The sequence below is a fragment of the Chiloscyllium punctatum genome, chromosome 30 (genome assembly GCF_047496795.1).
Source record: "Chiloscyllium punctatum isolate Juve2018m chromosome 30, sChiPun1.3, whole genome shotgun sequence".
Taxonomy (NCBI): Eukaryota; Metazoa; Chordata; class Chondrichthyes; order Orectolobiformes; family Hemiscylliidae; genus Chiloscyllium; species Chiloscyllium punctatum.
The window spans coordinates 9924446-9941202 of NC_092768.1; the positions used below are offsets into that span (position 1 = coordinate 9924446).

The following is a 16757-nucleotide window of genomic DNA, read 5'->3' on the forward strand; positions in this document are numbered from 1 at the left end:
GAGGAGGTCAGCAAGGAGGGGAGGGAGGACCCAACTGTCTGTGGTGTCGGTCAGAACACTCAGACCTCTCCAGGCTCAGATGGAGGCAGTCGGGAGACAAGGCCTGGCTAGGCCCGGAGGAGAGGTGCCAGTGAGGCCTGGAAGTGAGGCCTGGTGAGGCCTGGAAGTGAGGCCTGGTGAGGCCTCGACATGACGCTCCAGTGAGACCTGGTAGTGAGGCCTGGAGGTGAGGTTCCAGTGAGACCTGGTAGTGAGGCCTGGTGATGAGGCTCCAGTAAGACCTGGTAGTGAGGCCTGCTGAGGCCTGGAGGTGAGGTTCCTGTGAGACCTGGTAGTGAGGCCTGGTGATGAGGCTCCAGTAAGACCTGGTAGTGAGGCCTGCTGAGGCCTGGAGGTGAGGTTCCTGTGAGGCCTGGAGGTGAGGTCCCAGTGAGGCCTGGTAGTGAGGCCTAGAGGTGAGGCTCCAGTGAGGCCTGGTTAGGCCTGGAGGTGAGGTCCCTGTGAGGCCTGATAGTGGGGCCTAGAAGTGAGGCTCCAGTGAGGCCTGGTTAGGCCTGGAGGTGAGGTTCCTGTGAGGCCTGGAGGTGAGGTTCCTGTGAGGCCTGGAGGTGAGGTCCCAGTGAAGCTGATAGTGAGGCCTAGAGGTGAGGCTCCAGTGAGGCCTGGTTAGGCCTGGAGGTGAGGTCCCTGTGAGGCCCGGAGATGAGGTGCCTGCGAGGCCTGGAGGTGAGGCCTAGAAGCGAGGCCTGGTTGTGAGGCTCCAGCGGGACAGACTGGAGATGAGGTCCTGGTGTGGAATGGAGGCAAGGTCCTGGCGTGGCATTATCTGTGAAGAGAATAAAGAGTAAGCATTTGAGTCCAGCATGCTTCTCTCTGCCAGGGGCTGCTAGACTGGCTGTCCAGCACCTTCTGCTTTATATTTCAGACCACCAGCGTCCACAGTGTGTTTCTCACATCTCAGTGTCCTCCCTGCTGGTATTTACCCCTCGACCCAATTCATCCGGAGCAGACTGACGCACTGCTGTGTTTTTGGAATCTTGCTGTGCGGAAGTCAGTTGCCCTCTCCGCACCACGACAGTTGGCGTTGGCTGAGCCGATGTTGCGAGCAGTGTGAGTTTGCCTTCGGTTGGATTCTCCCTCCACCAGGTCTTCTCCCGCTTGACTTGGCGTTCGGCCCATCAGTCGGTCATTCCTCTCCCAACCCTGCTGTTCTCCGCTGACCCTTCCTGTTTGCTCGGAGTCCTCCCTCTTCCTCTCCTTCCTCACAGTCCCACTTCACCGTGCTCTCTCCTTCTCTCCGCCCATACGGATGGCCTGTCTCACTTCTCAATCTGTTCCCGGCTGCTCTCTCTGATGCTCCCGCAATCTACGCTGATGCCCCTCCCCACCGGTATTCCTGCTCATTCACTCTTGGGATGTGGGGCCGGGCCCAGCATTTATCGCCCGTCCCTAGTTGCCCCCCCCTGCTCCTTGAGAAGGTGGGGGGGGTGGTGAGCTGCCTTCTTGAAGCGCTGCGGCCCCACCTGCTGTGGGTTGACCCTCAATGCCCCTGAGGGAGGGGGAATTCCAGGATTCTGTCCCAGCGACAGTGCAGGAACGGCCGATGTATTTCCAAGTCGGGACGGTGAGGGGCTCGGAGGGGAACTTGCAGGGGGGGGGGGTGGTGTTCCCGCGTACCTGCTCCCCCTTGTCCTTCCGGATGGAATTGGTCGTGGGTTTGGAAGGTGCTGCCTGAGGATCTTTGGTGAATTCCTGCAGTTTGTCTTGTAGATGGTACACACTGCTGCTACTGAGCGTCGGTGGGGTTGGGGGGGGGGGGGGGGGGGAGGGTATGTTTGTGGATGTGGTGCCAATCAGGTGGGGGGCTGCTTTGTCCTGGATGGTGTCGAGCTTCTCGAGTGTTGTTGGGGCTACGCCCCCCCAATCCAGGGCAAGTGGGGAGTATTCCGTCACACTCCCCTGTTGGCCAGTTCCTGACCATGTCACTCCACACACCGGCAGGTGGATCCAGTCGGTGTACCCCTCTTACCTTCATGGGCTTTCTGGCAATGGGGCTAACCAGTCCGATCTCACACCTGTAGGGCCCTACCTTCGGTGGTGGTTTCCCATCGCTCCACACCCCCCGACTCCTGCAGCTGGAGCCAATCTGTCAGTTGAGCTCCGCTCCCATCCTTCCATATTTTGCACCTCCAGCCAGGCTACCACTAGGCCCGTTAACCTCGGCAGCCTCCCTCATCAAAACGATGGCCAACAGATTGGGTCTTTGGTACCGTCCCCACCACCCGTCCTGCCTCTCTTCCAGAGCCCCTTTTGCCCCAGTTTTGTTTCTGTTCGCCTCTGAGAGGTGGGCATCGCTGGCTGGGCCCATCCTTTATTGCCCGTTGCCCTCTCCCTGCCTCTGAAGAGGACGGGGGCGGGGGGGGTGGATAGCTGTCGTCTGACGACAACACTGTACTCTGTCCCTGGACCACTGACGCTGATGCGATGGTCACGAATCCACAACTATCCCTCTACCTCCTCAGCTGGCTAAAGAAATTCAGCATGATCATAAGGCCCCTCACCACCTTTCGATTAGATTTCTTTTTAGATCCCCTGCTGTGTGGAAACAGGCCCTTCGGCCCAACAATCCGGGTGGCTCGGTGGTTAGCATTGCTGCCTCACAGCGCCAGGGACCCAGGTTCGATTCCCGCCTCGTGCAACTCTCTGTGTGGGTGCTCCGGTTTCCTCCCACAGTCACAAAGATGTGCAGGTTAGGGGTGAATTGGACGTGTTGAATTGCCCACAGTTGTTAGGTGCATTAGTCAGAGGAAGTAAGGACTAGGTGGATTACTCTTCGGAGGGTCGGTGTGGACTGGTTGGGCCTGTTTCCACACCGTAGGGAATCTAATCTAATCTAGTCAACGCCGACCCTCTGAAGAGCATCCACTCAGACCCCATTTCCCCTAACACCGTGGGCAATTTAGCAAGGCCAATCCACCTGACTGACACACAAAGCGTTCCATGTGGATGCAACGCGAATTGATATGGTTCTGCCCAGGACCAGAAGACACTGTGGAGAGCTGTGGACAACTAACCTTCCATCGATTGTCTCCTTTCACACCTCTCGCTAACCTGGGAAAGGCAGCCAATGTCCTAGGCCCCTCCCAACCCAGATATAATCTCTTCCATCGGGCAGAAGACCCAAAAGCTTAAACATGTGCACTTTCAGGTTCAAGAACAGCTTCTTCCCCACTGTTATTTACGTTTGCACGGAGCTCTCAAATTTTAAATCCAATTTTGATGTCGCTGTCTGTGCACCTTCTCTGTGGCCATAGCTTTGTACTGCTCGCTCTTTGTTGTCACCCTTGGTATGGTCTGTTCTGCCACGCAAAAGCAAAACTTTTCACTGTACTTCGGTACGCGTAACACTAACAACTCAAATCAAATCAGCGCCCTACTGCCACTGACCCTTACCTCAAATGTCAGAACGTGGGGGTGCTGGAAAAGCACAGCCGGTCAGGCAGCATCCGAGGAGCAGGAGAGTCGATGTTTCGGGCGTAAGGTCCTCATCGGGAACGCCCGAAACATCGACTCTCCTGCTCCTCGGATGCTGCCTGACCTGCTGTGCTTTTCCAGCACCACACCCTCCAGACCCTCCCCTCTTGTGCACCGCTGAAGCCCAGTGCACTAACGCGGTCAAGTGAGAGACAGAACGAGGAAGGGCTATTTGCTTTGGGGGAAGAATGTGCCTTTAAGAATCCCATCCCCCCTGCCTGTCTCTCTCTCTCTCTCTCTCTTTCTCAATCCCATCTGCATTACAAAGTAAGCGGCTGTGGCAGCGCTCTGTCTTGGTGAGCTGGAGTACTTTTGTGTTTCGCCTGCTCTGGAGTTGGCCCCAGCCTCTAGTTTCTGTGCTTAGGACAGGAAATCCAGCAACAACAGCCCCTTCCACCTATACGACCACCCGACCTCCTCCCCAATCCTGCTGAACCTGGGGGAAGGGGTTGGGAGAAACACACACACACACTCACACACAAAACACCGCACGGAAGGCCAAGAGGAAAAGTGAAGATATTTGGGGTGGAATTGAACACTTTCTTTTCCCTCCCCTTTCCACCACCTTTTCACTCTCTCTCTCTCTCTGTTTTCCCCTCCCCTGTTCCTCTCTCTCTCTTTCCCCTCCTGTATTACACACACACACACACACACACACACACACACACACACACACAGTCTTGTTGGGATTTTTCTGTGTGTGTGTCTCTCTCTCTCCTCCTCTGTTGCACACACACAAACAGTCTTACTGGAATTTTTCTGTGTGTTTATCTCTCTCTCTCTATCTTTCCCCTTCCCCTCCTCTATTAAACACACACACACACACACACACACACAGAGTCTTGTTGGGATTTTTCTGTGTGTCTGTCTCTCTCTCTCTTTCCCCTCCTCTATTACACTCATACACAAAGTCTTGTTGGGATTTTTCTCTGCGTGTCTCTCTCTCTCTCCTCTCTGTTGCACACACACACAGTCTTACTGAGATTTTTCTCTGTGTTTGTCTCTCTTTCTCTTTCCCCTCCTCTATTACACACACACACACACAGTCTTACTGAGATTTTTCTCTGTGTTTGTCTCTCTTTCTCTTTCCCCTCCTCTATTACACACACACACACAGTCTTACTGAGATTTTTCTCTGTGTTTGTCTCTCTTTCTCTTTCTCCTCCTCTATTACACACACACACAGTCTTACTGAGATTTTTCTGTGTTTGTCTCTCTTTCTCTTTCCCCTCCTCTATTACACACACATACACACACAGAGTTGTTGGGATTTTTCTCTGTGTGTGTCTCTCTCTCCTCTCTGTTGCTTACACACACAGTCTTACTGGAATTTTTCTGTGTGTGTCTCTCTCTCTCTTTCCCCTCCTCTATTACATACACACACACAGTCTTGTTGGGATTTTTTCTCTCTTTGGGTCTCTCTCTCTCTCCTCTCTGTTGCACACACAACACACAGTCTTACTGGGATTTTTCTCTGTGTGTGTGTGTGTCTCTCTCTCTCTCTCTCTCCTCTCTGTTACTTGCACACACATACAATCTTATTGGGATTTTTCTCTGTGTGTGTGTGTCTCTCTCTCTCTTTCCCCTCCTCTATTACATACACACAGAGAGTCTTGTTGGGATTTTTCTCTCTCTGTGTGTCTCTCTCTCTATTTCCCCTCCTCTATTACATACACACACACAGAGTCTTGTTGGGATTTTTCTCTCTCTCTCTTTCCCCTCCTCTGTTACACACACACACAGTCTTGTTGGGATTTTTCTGTGAGTGTCTCTCTCTCTCTCTCTTTCCCCTCCTCTATTACACTCAGAGTCTTGTTGGGATTTTTCTCTGTGTGTGTCTCTCTCTCCTCTCTGTTGCAGAGTGTTTTGTGATTTCCCTTCCTCTATTACACACAAACACACACACACAGAGTCTTGTTAGGATTTTTCTCTTGTGTGTGTGTCTCTCTCTTTCCCCTCCCCTATTACACACACAGTTGGGATTTTTCTCTGTGTGTGTGTCTCTCTCTCTTTCCCCTCCTCTGTTGCACACACACACAGTCTTACTGGGATTTTTCTGTGTCTCTCTCTCTCTCTTTCCCCTCCTCTTTTACACACACACACATACAGAGTTGTTGGGGATTTTTCTCTGTGTGTGTCTCTCTCTCCTCTCTGTTGCTGACACACACACAGTCTGACTGGAATTTTTCTCTGTGTGTGAGTCTCTCTCTTTCCCCTCCTCTATTACACACACACAGAGTCTTGTTGGGATTTTTCTCTGTGTGTCTCTCTCCTCTGTGTTGCGCACACACACACAATCTTACTGGGATTTTTCTCTGTGTGTATCTCTCCTCTGTGTTGCACACACACAGTCTTACTGGGATTTCTCTCTCTCTCTTTCCCCTCCTCTATTACACACACACAGAGTCTTGTTGGGATTTTTCTGTGTGTCTCTCTCTCTCTTTCCCCTCCTCTATTACACTCACAGAGTCTTGTTGGGATTTTTCTCTCTGCGTGTCTCTCTCTCTCTCCTCTGTGTTGCACACACACACACACACAGTCTTGTTGGGATTTTTCTCTCTGCGTGTCTCTCTCTCTCTCCTCTCTGTTGCACACACACAGTCTTACTGGGATTTTTCTGTGTGTCTCTCTCTCTCCTCTCTGTTGCACACACACAGTCTTACTGGGATTTTTTCTCTGTGTGTGTGTCTCTCTCTCTCTTTCCCCTCCTCTATTACACACACAGAGAGTCTTGTTGGGATTTTTCTCTCTGCGTGTCTCTCTCTCTCTCCTCTGTGTTGCACACACACACACACACAGTCTTGTTGGGATTTTTCTCTCTGCGTGTCTCTCTCTCTCTCCTCTCTGTTGCACACACACAGTCTTACTGGGATTTTTCTGTGTGTCTCTCTCTCTCCTCTCTGTTGCACACACACAGTCTTACTGGGATTTTTCTGTGTGTCTCTCTCTCTCCTCTCTGTTGCACACACACAGTCTTACTGGGATTTTTCTCTGTGTGTGTGTGTGTCTCTCTCTCTCTTTCCCCTCCTCTATTACACACACAGAGAGTCTGTTGGGATTTTTTCTCTCTGCGTGTCTCTCTCTCTCTCCTCTGTGTTGCACACACACACACACACAGTCTTGTTGGGATTTTTCTCTCTGCGTGTCTCTCTCTCTCTCCTCTCTGTTGCACACACACACACAGAGTCTTGTTGGGATTTTTCTCTCTGTGTGTATCTCTCCTCTGTGATGTGCGCAACACACACACACAGTCTTACTGGGATTTCTCTCTCTCTTTCCCCTCCTGTGTTGCACACACAACAGAGTCTTGTTGGGATTTGTCTCTCTCTCTCTCTCTGTGTGTTAGTGTTTTGTTATTTTCTCCTCCTCCTGCTCCTTATTTTCACGCCGCCGGTCTTGCTGAAGGAGGGGAAGGAGGGGAGGGGGAGAGAGAAAAAGAAAAGCAGAGGCGCTGGATCTGTCCGTGCCCGTGTTCCCGGTGTTAGGAAGGAGGATGGATGAGGAAACGCGGCTGCTGCAGCCGCGGGGAGCCGGAGCCGGAGCCGGAGCCGGGGGCTGGAGCCGGAGCTGGAGCCGGGACCGGGGCTGGGGCTGGCTCCGGCTCCGGCTCCGGCCCCTCGGCTCCCGGCCCCGGGCACTCCATCCCGAGCGGCTTGCCCCCTCTCCTCGGAGCTGGGGGACACCTCCACGAAAACGCCACGGACAACGGGGGAGAGCAGGAAACAAGACATCGGGGACATCCTCCACCAGATCATGACCATCACCGACCAAAGCCTAGACGAAGCTCAAGCCAAGTTGGTCACTTTCCTTGTCTATTTAATTAATGAATCCTTTATCTCAAATCCTTCATTTCTAAATCTCCCCCTTGTAAGTCTGAAAGGAAGGGGGTTTTGTTCTTTAAATATGTTCCCCCCCCCCCCTTTTTCTGTTTTAAAGTTTATTTTTCCACCTCTCTTTTTTTTATATATATATATTTCTCTGTTGAAAAAGATACACATTTGCTCCGAGAGTCCTTTGTTGATGTGAGTTTTGTTTTCCTCCTCTCTCTCTCTGTAACAGGAAACATGCCCTGAACTGTCACAGAATGAAGCCTGCTCTCTTCAGTGTTTTGTGTGAGATTAAAGAAAAGACTGGTAAGAGATTCCCCAGTTTGGGGGGAGGGGGAGGGGGGAGGGGGGGGGAGAAAGAAAAACACACAACTCCTGGTCGTCTTAAGGTTGGAACGAACAACAGAACTAAGTCTCTCTCCCTCTCTCCCTCTCTCTCTCACAGAAAAAGGGAAACAATTATCTGGCCCGCCATCTTGGCTTTAGCTTTACAAGCTCTTCCCCTCCCTCCTTCTCTCTCTCTCTCTCTCTCTCTTCTGTCCCTTATGTATAAAACTGAAATCTCTTTCTGACTTTCCTCTCTTCCCCCCCCCACCCCGTCTCTCTCTCTCTCTCTCTCTCTCTTTGCAACATGAAAGACAAGAGAACTAGAATAATGTAACTCTTGATCACTTCAGTGGAAGGCTGGATAAAGGGAAGGAGTTGGATGTTGGTGGAAGGAGGGATGTTGTTGTATCCTCTTGTTGTGAAAGTGGTCTCCCCTCAGGGTCTCGGCTTTCCCTTTCTCTCTGTGATTTTAAAAACGGATTCTCTCACTTAAGTTATGCCCCCTCTTCCTGATTGTCTCTCCTCACCCCAACTCCCACAACCTAGGTCCGTGTGTGTGTGTGTTTTTGTTAAAATCGCATTCCCTCATCCCACCCCCCTCCAACACAGGCACACAAACTTTGTGGAGATAGCTTTTGTACATTTGAACTGGGCCAAAACAAAAATGGCTTTGTTTAACAGAGGGAGACTCCAACAAGAGCAGCTTCAAGCACCCAAGAATATAGCCAGCACATTTCTTTCTTTGATCTATCTTCACCCCCCCCCCCAAATCCTCCATTCCTCACCGTCACCCAGAATAAAATCCCAGCAGCCAAAGAGGCTGGCAAAACATGATTTAACCGACCACTTTTATGTTTGTGTGGGTGTGCTTTATTTTCTTTGTAAAAGATCGAACTGGCTACTGCATTCTGATTTTTTGTTTTGTTGTTTTGGTTTTGCATTTGCTTGTTTATTTTACACGTTGGGAGGTGTGATGGGGGCAAGATGGGGAGCCAGGTTTGAGCTGGGCACAGAGAGGGCTTTTTCTCTTTAGTTCCAACCCCCTACTCCTCTTTTCACCCCCTTCCCTCTTTCTTTCCCCCCCCCCCCCCCCATTACCTGACACAGAAATCCATCAACAATTGAGTTCATGTTTCAAGGAAATCTTTTTGAGTTGGTGTCACCTACCAGAGAAGTTGATCTGAAAGCCACCCTTGCATTTGTTACAAGGAGGGAGGGAAGAGAGAGAGAGAGAGAGAGAGGGAAAACCTTTCAGTTGTTTTGTGACAGTATTTGGGATTTTACTGTGTTTGGAGTATTTGTATTGATGTCCCAGTTTGTGTGAATGGTTAATCTATATGAAATGTACATTATTTATGAAATTAATGAGGATTTTGATGTGTTGGTTTTGCAAGTGTATTTGGCTTTCTGTTTTGCGGTGTTACCTTTATTGGGACTTGCTTTTGGTATAGGTTGCATTGTATAGGTTCTGGAATGCCTTGCTTGTGAAATGCAGCTCTCTTGCAGAGATATGTCTGTCTTACGGTTGTAGAGTTGTGCACTGTCGAAAAGGGAGAACCTGCATTTGTATAGTGCCTTGCACACCACTCCCCGTGGGCATCCCGAAGCTCTTTATGGTCAGTGAGTTCCTCGGTCACTGAGATGTGTGGGGATCACATCCGTCCAACTGGCACAGGGCATCTCCCTCTAACCGCGATCAGAAAAAGGATTGGGTGCTTTCCTTGTTGTTAGTGACATTGGTACAGGGATGAGTATTGGTCAGGATGTCGCTCCTAATAACGTTGTGGGATATTTTTGCGCCCATCTGGTGGAGGAGCCAGGGCTTTAGCTTCAAGCCTTCACAGTAAGATGGTCCCTGAGATGTCCCTTCGGTGATGGACATCTCTTGGGTCCAGTCACTCCTTGGTGCTGCATGTCTGGTGATTTCCCCGCTCCCCCCCCCCCCACCCCGCCCCCCCCCAAGTCACGCAGTGCTCCTCCAGCCCTTTACTGGTGTATTCACTGAGGTCACAAAACCTTGGGAGTGGGATTCGGGCCCGCAAACTTCGGAGGGAAGGAAGAGCGCAGCTCTCTGGATGTGCTCAAACTGGATGTGGGACTGTGTGTGTGCTGGACTGTTGCAGTGTTGCTCAACTGGGGTACTGTAGAACATTACAGTGCAGCACAGGCCCTTCGGCCCTCAACCTATGGAACCAATCTGAAGCCCTTCCATCCTACACGCTTCCATTTTCATCCATATGTCAATCCAATGACTACTTTAAATGCCCTGAAAGTTGGCGAGTCTAGTACTGTTGCAGGAACGCCCCTCCTACTCTTGAGTAAAGAACCTACCTCTGACGTCTGTCCTATATCTATCACCCCTCAGTTTAAAGCTATGTCCCCTCATGCTAGCCATCACCGTCTGAGGATGTCCATAAATCATCATTGTCCACAAATAAATGTGGAAGCGTTATTCCGAGACAAGGAGGGAAGATTTTCCTGACCCCTCGAACGGTGCTAACTGTGGAAGTCCGATACCTGATCTGATCAGCATCTGTGGAGGTTGCTGTATCAATTAGCTGCCTTCGTCGCCCTTTCAAGCCAAAAAAAGTGGAATAATCAGCTGGGAAGCACCTTGGAATGTCCCCGGTGTGAGAAGTTGGGTAAAAATGTGTGCCTGATGAGAGCGCATTTGTCACCCGTTGCACAGGGCAGGACTGATTTGGTGTCAAATTGTCTGAAGTGTTGCCAGAGGACATGTCCTCTCAAAGACCCTCTGAGAAACCACCCTTCTGGTTTGGTGGGGGGGGGGGGGGGGGGGGGGTTTGGGGTTCCCTCCGTGCCATTGGTCGGTTATCGAGTCTCTCGGACAGCGAGTGCTGTGCCCAGTCCCGATAGTTGGAGTTAGCTTTGGAAACTCAGCCAAGGATGGTGGCAAAACGTTGGTCTCTGGGGGTGGGGGATGGGGGTGCGAACCAGAGTGAGAAGGCGCGAGGGGGGAGTTGCAGAGCAGATTTGGGGGCGGACAGGAGAGGACATCCTGCATTGATTGCTCTCCGATAGCCTCCATCACACCCCCCCCCCCCTCACCCTCGTTTCCCCCAAACTGATTGATTGAACTAATGTTCTGTCTGGGTCTGGCATTGCCAAATTATTCGACACAAAAAGAAACCCCAAACTTATTATCCTCTCGTAGCATGGCTTCCTTGTCTTTGTAACGCTGTCTGACCCTCAGAGACATGTGGACCTGTGTGTGTGTGTGTGTGTGTGTGTGTGTGTGTTTATTCCGCACACCCCCAATTTGTTTCAAAATGTTGAATGCACAGTTGAATGAATAATAGTTCCCTGCGAGAGTGCGCTTCCCCCTCTTTGTACAGTTGATGTTTACCCTCTGCTGATGCCTTTGAGTTGCCTAGATCCCTCAGCGCTGGAATTTCCCCACAATCCATCCACCCCCACCTTCCTAAATCAAGTCCCCGTCTCCCTTCTCCGTGATATTTAAAACGCAGTTTAAAAGTGTCCTTCTGAGCAGACCTTTGAGTATCAGAGTTGGGACGTCAAGTTGAGGTCTTGTCTGGAAACTGTGTGTAGGTCTGATCGCCCTGTTATAGGGAAGATATCGCTATGCCGGAGAGGGGTTTGGAAAATATTTACTGGGATGTTGCCGGAAATGGAGGGGGTAAGGAGAGGCTGGATATGCTTGACGTTTTTCACTGGGGCCGTAGGGGGTTGAGAGGTGACCTTATAAGACCATGAGGGGCATCCGATAAGTTGAACAGGCAGATGTCTTTTCCTTAGGGGGGGGGGGGGGGGCTTTCAAGAACCAGGGATATGTTATTTAGGTGAGAGGGAAAAGATTGAAAAGGATATGAGGGGGCAACTTTTGTTTTAAAAACAGAGGGTGGTTTGTGTGTGGAATGAACTTCCAGAGGAAGTGGCGGATGTGGAACAGTTACAATATTTTAAAAAGGCATTTGGATAAGGACATGAATAGGAAAAGTTTGGAGGGATATTGGTCAGGAGCAGGCAGGCGGGACTCGTTTAGTTTGGGACGCTGGACTGGTTGGACCAAAGGGTCTGTTTCCGTGCTGAGTGACTGCGTAAACATTTGGTCACTCACTCCCCCGTGGCCTCTGTGTGGACACTGTCTGGTCTGGCCTTCCTGTGTCACGTCTAGGAACGTTGAGGTACACCCTGAGCTCTCTATGTTTTTGCGTGGTCGTCATGGGCTAGATGAGGGAGGACAGGACTGAGTGCGGGGATTGTTGTGGGTTAACCTCAGCACTGTGCCCTCGGGCGCTCAGGAGAGCGGGCGATGGAGATGGCCAGTTGGGGGGGGTGGGGGGGTTGTACCAATCTTGGACGGTGCACGCTGACACTGGGAGAATTGGCATAGGACGTGCGCGGTTACTCGGCGTGACTGCCCCTCAACGTGAATGCTCCTCATTGCGAACCGCTCCAAGGAAGTGTGCACTCTGTTCTGGTGAGGGCTCACAGCCTGGAGGGGTGACAGACACGTTGGCATCCACCAGGCTGGGAACTGACGCGTGCTGTTGTCGTCACTACACAGTCCGCGGGTTTAGTTGCAACAAAGCCTCCTTGTTAGACGCTGTCATGTGAGAGCAGGCGCCTGCCTGGGTGGTGTTCTGTGACACTGGGCCTGTCAGAGTGCTTTCTCTTCATAGAATTACTACAGGGTGGAAACAGGCCCTTCGGCCCAACCAGTCCACAACAATCCACCAAAGAGGAGCCCACTCCGACCCATTTCCCTCCATTTACCCCGACCAATCCACCCTAACCTACACATCCCTGAACACTATGGGACAATTTAGCACGGCCAATCCACCCTAACCTACACATCCCTGAACACTATGGGACAATTTAGCACGGCCAATCCACCCTAACCTACACATCCTGAACACTATGGGACAATTTAGCACGGCCAATCCACCCTAACCTACACATCCCTGAACACTATGGGACAATTTAGCACAGCCAATCCACCCTAACCTACACATCCCTGAACACTATGGGACAATTTAGCACGGCCAATCCACCCTAACCTGCACATCCCTGAACACTATGGGACAATTTAGCACGGCCAATCTACCCTAACCTGGGGGGGGGGGGGGGGTGGGTGGGTGGGGTGGGGGGGGGGGGGTGGGTGGGTGGGGTGGGGGGGGGGGGGTGGGTGGGGGGGGGTGGGTGGGGGGGGGGGGGTGGGTGGGTGGGGTGGGGGGGGGGGGGTGGGGGGTGGGTGGGTGGGTGGGTGGGGTGGGGGGGGGGGTGGGTGGGTGGGGTGGGGTGGGGGGGGGGGGTGGGTGGGTGGGGTGGGGTGGGGGGGTGGGTGGTTACAGGGCTACGATTGGTCTGTATGGGATGCTCTTCAGAGGGTGGTGTGGACCCGAAGGGCCAAATGGCCCGCTTCCACGCTGCTGGGATTCTGTGGTTCCTTGGGCAGGTCGTGTGCTCTCTGGTCGAATGCTCAAGTGAAGAAGTGTTGATCCATTGTCATTCGAACTGTGTGTGGCCTGTGTGTCTCTGCGCCTTCTGCAGTCTGCAGGACATCCTCTTGAGCTCCCCCACCCTGCTCCGGTGCCTTGTCGGGTGGTGGGGGGTGGGGGTCGGGGGTCAGTTTTGCTGCTCTTGCATCCTGTATCTCTTCCCTCGCCAAGTGCTCTTTGTTGAGTCCAAAGCATGGGAACACATGATCGTCTTTTATTTAAAAGAAAGTGTGCTCTTTGGATCCCTGTGTACCAGACAGAGGGTGTGCGGTTATTCCCAGCGTACTTATTCCGTGAATGCATATCGGCGTTTCATTTTGGAGATGGTGCCGCGCTTGTTTCAGTTGTTCTCCGTGCGGATTCAGACTAAAAGAGAGGGAGGCTTGTGGTGTCTGAGATGGTCCGTGAAGTAGCCTTCAAGTTTGGATCGAGTTGGAGATCAGGCCAGCACCCCTGGGCGATACGCATCGTCCGCGGCGTCTCCCGGTACACCACCACCGCGGGTCGCAGCCTTCCCGGGGAGCCACCACGCTGAAGTTGGACCTGTCCCCTCTCCCCCACCCCTGACTCGGGTCGGAGAAGCCGGTTTTGGGATGGTATCTTCCCGGCACCCTGGGCGCCGGTGCTGTGATCCTGTTGGCAGGTCACCGTGTGTGTGTATGTGAGGGCGGGGGGGGTGGGGGTGGGGGGGGGGGGGTGGGGTGCACGGTCCAAACTGCCTGCCTCCCGTTTCCCCACACCACACCAGCCCCGACCCGGAGAAGAGGTGTCCCATCTTCACAGTGAGCTGTCGGAGCTGAGACCGATCCGGCTTTGAGAGTTTGCCCCTCCATCTGAGATGTGAGTATTCTCCAGTTCCTGCTGGAGGAGGCCCAGGCTGTCTGGGTGTCTGACAGAGAGGGATGGTGGGGGGGGAACGAGGGAGAATGTAGGAACGGGGGCACCCCCCACCTCAGTGGCCAGTGAAATGTTTCTCTTCTCCATCCTCTCCTGGGGTCTGGGGATCACCAGCACGGCTGCCGGCTCTTGGCCGTCCCTAATTGCCCCTTGAACCTGCTAGGGCCTTTTCCACAGCTGAAAGTCAATGTCGTGGCTGTGGGTCTGGGGTCACATGGAACTAGACCCGGTAAGGGTGACAGATTACTCTGTCTGTGTCTCCCTGTGTGTCCCTGTCTGTGCCCCCCCCTCTCTGTGTGTGTCTATCTCTGTCTGTCTCTGGGTCTCCCTCTTTCACCCATGTGTGTCTCTCTCTGTCTCTGTGTGTGTGCCCCTCTCTCTGTCCCCCGTGTGTATCTCTCTGTCCCCCAATGTATCTCTCTCTTTGTCCCCCGTGTTTGTCTCTCTGTCCCCTGTGTGTGTGTCTCTCTGTCCCCCTGTGTGTGTCTGTCTGCGTGTCACTCTCTCCCCTGTGTGTGTGTGTGTCTCTCTCTGTTCCCCTGTGTGTATGTCTGTGTGTGTCTCTCTCTGTCCCCTGTGTGTGTCCGTCTGTGTGTCTCTCTGTCCCTTGTGTGTGTCCGTCTGTGTGTGTCTCTCTCTGGCCCCCTTTGTGTGTCTCTCTGTCGCCCGTGTGTGTCTGTCTGTCCCCCGTGTGTATCTCTCTCTGTCTGTGTCTGTCCATGTGTGTCTCTCTCTGTCCCTCTGTGTGTGTCTGTCTGTGTATCTCTCGGTTCTCTGTGTGTCTCTCTGTCCCCTGTGTGTGTCCGTCTGTGTGTGTCTCTCTCTGTCCCCCTTTGTGTGTCTGCCGCCCGTGTGTATCTCTCTCTGTCTGTGTCTGTCCATGTGTGTCTCTCTCTGTCCCCCTGTGTGTGTCTGTCTGTGTATCTCTCTGTTCCCTGTGTGTGTTGTCTGTGTGTGTCTCTGTCCCTGTGTGTGTGTCTGTCTGTGTGTGTCTCTCTCTGTCCCCCTGTGTGTGTCTGTCTGTGTATCTCTCTGTTCCCTGTGTGTGTCGTCTGTGTGTGTCTCTGTCCCCGTGTGTGTCTCTCTCTGTCCCCCTGTGTGTGTCTGTGTGTGTCTCTCTGTCCCCTGTATGTCTGTCTGTGTGTGTCTCGCTCTGTCCCCCGTGTGTGTTTCTCTGTCCCCCTGTGTGTGTCTGTCTGTGTGTCTCTCTGTCCCCCGTGTGTGTCCGTCTGTGTGTGTCTCTCTGACCCCGTGTGTGTCTCTCTCTGTCCCCCTGTGTGTGTCTGTCTGTGTGTGTCTGTCTGTGTGTGTCTCTCTGTCCCCCATGTGTATCTCTGTCTGTCCCGTGTGTCCGTCTGTGTGTGTCTCGCTCTGTCCCCCATGTGTGTCTGTCTATGTGTCTCTCTGTCCCCCTGTGTGTGTCTCTCTGTCCTCCTGTGTGTGTGTCTCTCTCTCTGTCCCCTGTGTCTGTCGCCCGTCTGTGTGTGTGTCTCTCTCTCTCTGTCCCCCGTGTGTATCTCTCTCTGTCTGTGTCTGTCCGTGTGTGTCTCTCTCTCTCCCCCTTTGTGTGTCCCCCTTTGTGTGTCTCTCTGTCCCCCTTTGTGTGTCTCTCTGTCCCCCTTTGTGTGTGTCTCTGTCGCCCGTGTGTGTGTGTCTCTGTCCGTGTGTGTCTCTCTCTGTCCCCCTGTGTGTGTCTGTCTGTGTCTCTCTCTGTTCCCTGTGTGTGTCTCTCTGTCCCCTGTGTGTATCTCTCTCTGTCCCCTGTGTGTCTGTCTGTGTATGTCTCTCTCTGTCCCCCGTGTGTGTGTGTGTCTCTGTCCCCCTTGTGTGTGTCTCTCTGTCCCCTATCTGTGTCTGTCTGTGTGTGTCTCTCTGTCCCCGTGTGTGTCTCTCTCTGTCCCCCGTGTGTGTGTGTCTCTGTTCCCTGTGTGTGTGTCTGTCTGTGTGTCCCCTGTGTGTCCCTCTCTCTGTACCCCGTGTGTGTCTCTCTCTCTGTCCCCCCCTCGTGTGTGTGTCTCTCTCTGTCCCCCCTCGTGTGTGTCTCTCTCTCTGTCCCCCGTGTGTGTTTCTCTCTGTCCCCCCCGTGTGTGTGTCTCTCTCTGTCCCCCCTCGTGTGTGTGTCTCTCTCTGTCCCCCCGTGTGGGTATTTCTCTCTGTCCCCCGTGTGTGTCTCTCGGTCCCCCCCGAGTGTGTCTCTCTCTCTCTCTCTCTCTCTCTCTCTCTCTCTCTCTCTGTCCCCCTGAGTGTGTGTCTCTCTCTCTCTCGGTCCCCCCCGAGTGTGTCTCACTTTGTCTCGCCCGTGTGTGTCCCTCTCTCTGTCCCCGTGTGTCTCTCTCTGTCCCCCGTGTGTGTGTGTGTCTCTCTGTTTCTGTCTCCGCCCCCGTGGTGTATCTCTCTGTCTCCTGTGTGTTTCTCTCTGTTCTCCCCTCCCCCCACCGTGTATGTGTCTCCTCTCTGTCCCCCCCCTGTGTGTGTGTCTCTCTCTCTCTGTGTCCCCCCCCCCCGTGTGTCTCTCTCTCTATCCCCCCCCCGTGTGTCTCTCTCTCTATCCCCCCAGTGTGTCCTTCTCTCTGTCCCCCCCGTGTGTGTCCCTCTCTCTGTCCCCCCTGTGTGTGTCTCTGTCTGTCCCCCCTGTGTGTGTCTCTCTCTCTTTGTCTCCCCCCGTGTGTTTCTCTCTGTCTCCCCCCGT

At 53.0% G+C, this 16757-nt stretch overlaps 1 pseudogene; it reads left to right on the top strand.

Moving 5' to 3' along the window:
- Positions 1-6864: 6864 nt before the first annotated feature.
- LOC140455155 (pre-B-cell leukemia transcription factor 2-like) overlaps positions 6865-16757 on the top strand; it is a 261617-nt pseudogene continuing 251724 nt past the window's right edge.